The 7,163-nt window shown below is 37.6% G+C and overlaps 1 pseudogene; it reads left to right on the forward strand.

Moving 5' to 3' along the window:
* The first annotated feature begins 2,026 nt into the window (after positions 1–2,026).
* On the forward strand, positions 2,027–2,801 carry LOC149152684 (organic cation/carnitine transporter 4 pseudogene; annotated as a pseudogene).
* The last annotated feature ends 4,362 nt before the right edge of the window (positions 2,802–7,163 follow it).

Genomic DNA, 7,163 nt, shown 5'->3' on the forward strand with positions numbered 1-7,163 from the left:
TTTATCTACGTTAAGATACCCATTAGTTCATGGACTCTCATTATGATGTTTTGATCTATTAATTCGTCGCAGAAATCCATCTTGTTTTATCTTACTTAGTGGTACAATTCCATCTTTACTTTGTAAAATTCCTGGATGTACCAATTTCAATGATTTTGAATAATTAAGACTGACACATCAAGGAGTTTTGGTTCAAAATCTCTCAAGTTAGACTCAGTTTCAGAATTCCAAGTCATATAATATGCACACCTAAACAGTTTAAAAGCATTAAAGTTTTATCGGAAATTTAAGGTTGAAAAGGCTTTCTGATGAGATTCTAGCTTTAGGAAAATCTGTGCGAAGATAGAATTTCAGTGCCATGGATGGAGAGCTGAGGGAGTCCCCGGGGGTGAGGATGGGTTGCAGTTTCCTATAGTTCACTATGCCGGTTCAGGATGGATAGTTGAAGAAGGGAAGGGAAAACAACTCGATTGCCTTAAACCCACCCGATAGTTGAACTCGCCGGAGGAGGAGATTGGAGCCTCGTTATTGACATGGGATGGAAGCTCGTTGAAGAGTAGAGTAGTTCGAGCTGGATGTTTGGATGGAAGCTCAAGTCAAATTTATCCTCTACCGCCAGCTTAGACGCCATCAAATATTCCAAAAATTGAGTACTTCCTGTGAAAGTTCACGCTTTCCCTTCATCATTAATAGAGCAAGCAGCAAGAGCTTATCATTTCCCATGCACATGTACATATTATTCATAATGATCCCTATCCATGATTAATACATAGCAGTTATGATGACTCTACCACTCAATATAACTTCCAATTGCAGGGAACAACACTAAGAAAAGAAAAGAAAAAAACCCTGCAACACAGAAATTGGACGAAAAATTATATTATCTATAATAAACTCTTTGTGAGTTCATAACACACAGATTATCCTTGAAATGAGAAAAAACCAATAACTTCCCTTTTTGATTCGGAAAGAGTAGGCGGGTTGCTTACTTGAATTTTGAATTTGAATGATGATATTCTCAAAATCAATGCCCAAGCCAGCACCATTGAATTATAATTGCTAATGTGACTAACTATATATATATATATATATATATATATATATATATAGCACGATTTCCATCTCTACGACTTAATATAAGATTTGGAAATGGTGGCCATCAACTACTCCATCACCATTAGCAGGCCTGCATTTAATAATATTCAAATTAAATTTTGTGCAGGCCTAATGGAGTCATGCAGTTTAAATAAACAAGAGAGAACTCTTGTTAAATTAATTAATAGAAAATGCTGGTTGGTGGCAGAATGCAAGGTCATTTTAAGATCAGGAAGGTGACTTTCGTTGTATTGTGGATTTGTGTTGGTTTATTAATCACTTATTCTGATTCATATATGTTGATCTCATTATCTATATGATCCGAATATAAAAAGCAGAGGATTCCTGAGAATAGAGAATATATTCATTAGTTTATAATTTATGTTCTAGCATTATTTGGCTAGCGGACCAAGTCATTTGGACATGGCTTTGCCCTGGTTGCAGGTATTCTTCAAAGTGATCCACTAGTGCAAGTGTTTATCATAGATCTCCACAAAAACAGTGAAGTGTTTATCATAGATCTTCACAAAAACTATTAACAGTTAATCCATATGGATATAATTTCGAAAACAGTTTGGGATACAAAATTCAATTCATTACGCTGTAAGGTGTTTCCCTTTGAAATGAATTGCCCCAGCCAATGTCGTGTCTTATTGTTGACCGAGTTTGGGATACAAAATTCAATTCATTACGCCGTAAGGCGTTTCCCTTTGAAATGAATTGCCCCAGCCGATGTCGTGTCTTATTGTTGACCGTAGATTTGTGGTGTTAGACGATTGAAGGAAGTTTGGTTGTTGATCCTCACACTGTCCTTTTGTCTCCCAACCCAATGGCCTCTGTGTCTTCTGAGTTATTGTTCGGGCGGTGGCAGATTAAGCATTTCTTGCTGTCGAGCCTCACACGAACACTCGAGGCCTTTCCTACGATGGTCATGATTTTCGCCGACTATGAACCCCATTGGCATTGCAATGGAGGGAAAACCCCAGAGGATTTCCTTTCCGTGAAGCCAAGGTTCGAATCCTGCAGCCCGATGGGATCTATATGCTCCATGGACCGGGCCTCATGGGACTGGGACGGAGGCCCCGGGGTTTCGACGGTCTGCGGATGGGATCTCGTCTGCAGCCAGAAATACAAAGTTGGGTTTTTGCAGTCTGCGTTCTTTGTCGGGTGTTTGCTCGGTAATTGATATTTTCAGCCCATGTGCGCTTTTATATCTGACGGCTGATCGCCATTAAGATTTTCTTTTAGTTTCTGATTTATTTTTTGATATAGGTGCAGGGATATCTGGGCATCTATCGGATTCTTCGCTGGGGCGTGAGGGTGTCCTGAAGTTGGTCTACATCTGCAATGCCATTTTTGGTTTCTTGACGGCAATGTCGCCGAATTTCTGGGTTTATTTAATTCTCCGTCTATTGACGGGAATTAGAAATGGTGGCCTGGGGTTGTCGTCGTTCGTCTTGGCGACGGAAGCCGTCAGACTGTCCAAGAGAGCACCGGTTGGCATGTCGACTTTCTACTTCTTTTGTCTCGGCATAGCAGTGCTACCGGCTCTGTCCTACTTTTCCGGCAACTGGAGATATCTGTACGTTGCGGGTTCGATTCCCTCAGCCGTGTATTGCATCTTCGTTCTGCCATTCGTTTGGGAGTCCCCGCGGTGGTACCTGGTGAAGGGCAGGCTAAAAGAAGCCATGGGCATCATGAGATAATAATCATCATCCCTCCATGATTCACATTATAGAAATAATAATTGACATTATCCACATACACAACTCTTGTGATGCATCTTTCTCATATTCTCAGGTCATTTTTTGAAATAAGTGTACTCATCCAATGATGGAGACTCAACACGCATGAGGTACATTAGTCATTTATTCATAAGAATATTTTTCATTTAGTATATTGGGATGTAAAGATTGTGGGTTGAAGTTGGAAATGAATCATGATGCTTGGAAGTTATACTTGTTGCATTATTTCATTTTTGTGGTTATATCCTCCTTCTAGTGAAGTGTAACCATATAGGGACTTGTCCAACCTCATTAAGAATAATAAGCCTAAATAAATTAAAATAGAGTGGCTATATCATTTCATACTCAACACCTTCCATGCATCCCTTTTTTCCATTCTCCTGTCTTTTAACTTACTTAGTGTCATTAGTTTGCAAGTTTCTTACTTGTCTCATTAAACCGATCGAGTATGATGTGTAAGGGTGTCCCTCCATCATGAAAGTTGAAATTTTGCTCATATCCACCAAAATAAAATAAAAAATAAAACTTTACAAAAACAAAAATAAAAAAAATAACCACACAAAACATTAAAATAATATTTGTTAAATAAATTAAATCCCTCTAAACTCATGTTAGATTTATATTCAAAATAAATCTAAATTAATTCTATTGGAAAAAATGGTGTCCATTTTCCCTGCCGTTCAACCTCGCACTTTATTTCATTTCATAAAAAATGAACACCACTCCATTCAAGTACAGCCTTTGACATGTTACAAAAATTGAAAGATCCATATAACCAGCATCCATATGCTCTTAATCCGTGCTGCTATGAAGCCTTCACATGGGTCCCCTCAACCTAAAATTATTTAATGAGAAAGTTCAAAGGGGAGGTGCATTTTTGAACGGGCTCGCCTTTTAACAACCTGCGGATCCTCACTTGATTGTCAGTGCTGCACTAATTTGTTTATCCTGTCACACAAAAATTCTGTTTTCAATGACAAATTTTACAAGTAATAATAATTTTTTAAGATACAGTGAGCACTTACAATGATTCAGTGCATGGTTTAACGACGTTTTAGGAGCTAGCCATGGGAGATTTCAGAAGACTATGCTGTTGCTGATGCCTAGAGAGGTTTGTCTATTTTGTTCATGTGTGAAGTCTTGAGGAGACTGCATTTGTAGTTGGGACACTGTTGCCTGCACCTTAAAGGCCTGCTTAGACCTTCATAAACAAAGTTACATTCAAATGAAGCATGCCAACCGAGCCAACATACTAAATAAGTAGCTTCCACTAGGTATTTAGTCATATATTCTCTGTTTGATATGTGCTTATTTATTTTTTATTTTTCAACTTGAAAGGATGTACCTAATGTCTGTGCATATCCTTCTTACTTCCAGAACACCTAGAATAGGTTACATCATTTGCATTATCAAAAGTAGAATCACAACACACGCAAACAAATACATACGCCCACCAAGCACAAGAAAATAGTGTGATGGCTATCAACTTTACATATGCCCACCAAGCACAAGAAAATAGTGTGATGGCTATCAACTTTTTTAAATCAAACTTGTAATAATCTCAATAATAAATCTAATGTTCTTTAGAGAAGACCTGCTACTCTAGTTTTTGTTGGGTTTCGTACAGTTTATAGTGTATCATAAAGAAATACATTTCTTGAAGGCATTGCATCAGAAGGCTCAATGGACCTTTGAGCATTTTTGTAGGGGTTTATGTTATCCAATCATTAAAATTTTTGATAAAATTCGTCTGGACTATCCACATGCCTATTTTTTTCAATAAATTTGAAGAAGTGCATGTTTTTGCTTTAATAATATGTATACTCCTAAATTTTCTGAACTGTAGTTTTGTGGGCCAATTGTTTTCTGTATTGTACGATATCCACATTTGAATTCAGATTCTATCTTGATAACTATCATTTCTTAGTATGTTTTTATGAATATATTGCATTGTAAGTGTTCTCTCTTCTTACATTGGACAAGAGAATACGGCTCTCTTTGACAATGTGAAGTTGTGGAAGATGCAAAACTTCCCTTGCTTTACATGAGCCAACTTGACCTTTAATAGAAATGTTGCTGAACACAATGAGAAGTTTCATGCTTCTTTAGAGAGCATCCCGAAAGGCTTGTGTAATTCCTGCTTTGTTTTGGTTGATGCCTTGCTGAGGAATCATTGAGACTCATCATGGTTTTGTGGTCCAATCAGAACCTATTCAATACTCACCTTCGTTAACTATATTAGTCGAACACAAACCCTGTCAAAACTCTCAAGCCAGTAGGGCTCCGGCACAATGTTAGTTCCTCAATATGGTGATCAAAGTCTGTCTTCAACATTACAATTGTCTTCATGCATCCTTTTTCTAAATGAATCTATATTACATGCGCTTGAAGAACTAGCTTTCAAGTCTCTATTCTCAGGCAATGTTCAGGTCTAAGTTCATGTTGGCAATTCTATGTTGAAATTATACTTGCATACCAGAATCTTATATTGGCAGAAGACCGTTACTCAAATGTCTGCCAAAAAGAGAACCCATTTTGACACACCACCTATGCAGAGGAAGAAGCTTCACAAGTGTTTGGGCTCCTTTTCTCTATCATGGCTGGGGAAGTAGCCAAGAGTAAATATCTCTACAGGCATGAAGTCCAATAAAAATAATGTATAAGACATATTTGACAACCAACAATTGCATCTAAAATGAAAAATATGTTCCCGGCCTTTTAGAAAATGTGGAGTCTAGCAGAATGTGAGGCCGTCATTATCATCGAAATTCCAACCAGATATGAATCTTTCAGTCTTATGGTATTATGGGACAATAACATCACTGATATATGAACTATATATCAAGCTTTTAATCCTAAAATATAAGTGATGGATGCTTCATTACAAAGCCTAGAAGTCTTCTTTCAAATGTAACAATTGGATGATGCACAGAAGTTGATGCTAATAGAAGTCCGTATGGAGTGACGAACCCATAACATGGTGGTGGGCTCTTGTACGAGAAGCCTTCTTTCAAATATAACAACTGAATGATGCACAGAAGTTGATGCTAAAAGAAGTCAGTATGGAGCGACCAACCCTTAACATGGCGGTGGGCTCTTGTACGAGACTTAGTCAACTCAAATTCACCTCCTACACAAACTTTGATATGCTTCAAGCAAGAAATGCAAGATAGGTTATACCTGAAGCGGAAAGCAGAGGAAATCATGAAGCAATGGATTCATGTAAGGCAAGTACCTAGTCAAAGGCATCAAACAATATTTTTGATGGCTTCAAGTCCATGGTGACGAATTGGAAGTTCCTAGACTCACTTCTCAGAGGACTCTCAACCAAAATATCCAAAGAAAAATGGACCTGCTTAGTATAAATGCTTTGGAGAATGCTTTACAAGTAGCTTTCGAGTTTGAGGCCAAAGCTTCAGAAGAAAATGTACTAAGCCTCCACCAACTAAAGTAAGGTTCTCGAAGCCTTATCTTTTAGAACCGTCTCTATTAGTAACTCAGAGTAGCCTTTAAATCAGGGAAATGATTACACAATAGATAAAATTGGCCAGCGCTTATCAAAAATTCCATCCAGCCAGATAGTCAATGCTCAATCCTACTTTATATTTTCTAAGTGCAACCAATAACTCCACGAGGATAACATGATCCCTATTTAGCAAATACACCCCCTGCCTGCTCAAATGGTTGGCACCTATAATCATAGCCCTGTATGGATAAAAATGATGACTACAAGTTACATTGGCTCTATACATTGATGGCAGTTTCTTTAGCTTTGCCAACAATCATTGTACTCTAGTATAGACTAAATGGACACTGGAATTTCCGTTATCCAGAAGATCGAATCTTACCCAAGGAATTCACAAAAGTTGTTGCCAACCCACAACTGGTTGAAAATAATATCCATCATCATAACCAACTTTATGCCCATAATATGCACAAATGGTAACACATGATACATCTCCCAAACCAACGGACTCCAACTAAAGTCTAATCTGAGATCCTCCATTCTCAACACTTTATACATAAAAAAACTTGTTTGTAATCGACCTCTCTTTGCACTTTTTGGGGCAATTGCTAGTTATATTAAGTTACTTGAAAAATCGGTCTCCTACAATGTATTTTAGGTATTAGAGGAGGGAAATGGTTATTTCCATTAATTGAGGAATCATTTAGGCAATTTCAGTCTTGTAGAAAAGATTTGTGTTGGTTCAACCTGGGCTCGAAACTTTTTTGGTGTCATCTAATTAATGAATGCATTAGGTTGACCATAACAAAATATCCATTTTCAGAATACACATTATCGTCCACCCTTGCTTTCAACAA

This window comes from Pinus tabuliformis, chromosome 9 (genome assembly GCF_031772625.1).
Source record: "Pinus tabuliformis cultivar Carrire ecotype Pingquan chromosome 9, CPIR1, whole genome shotgun sequence".
Lineage (NCBI taxonomy): Eukaryota > Viridiplantae > Streptophyta > Pinopsida > Pinales > Pinaceae > Pinus > Pinus tabuliformis.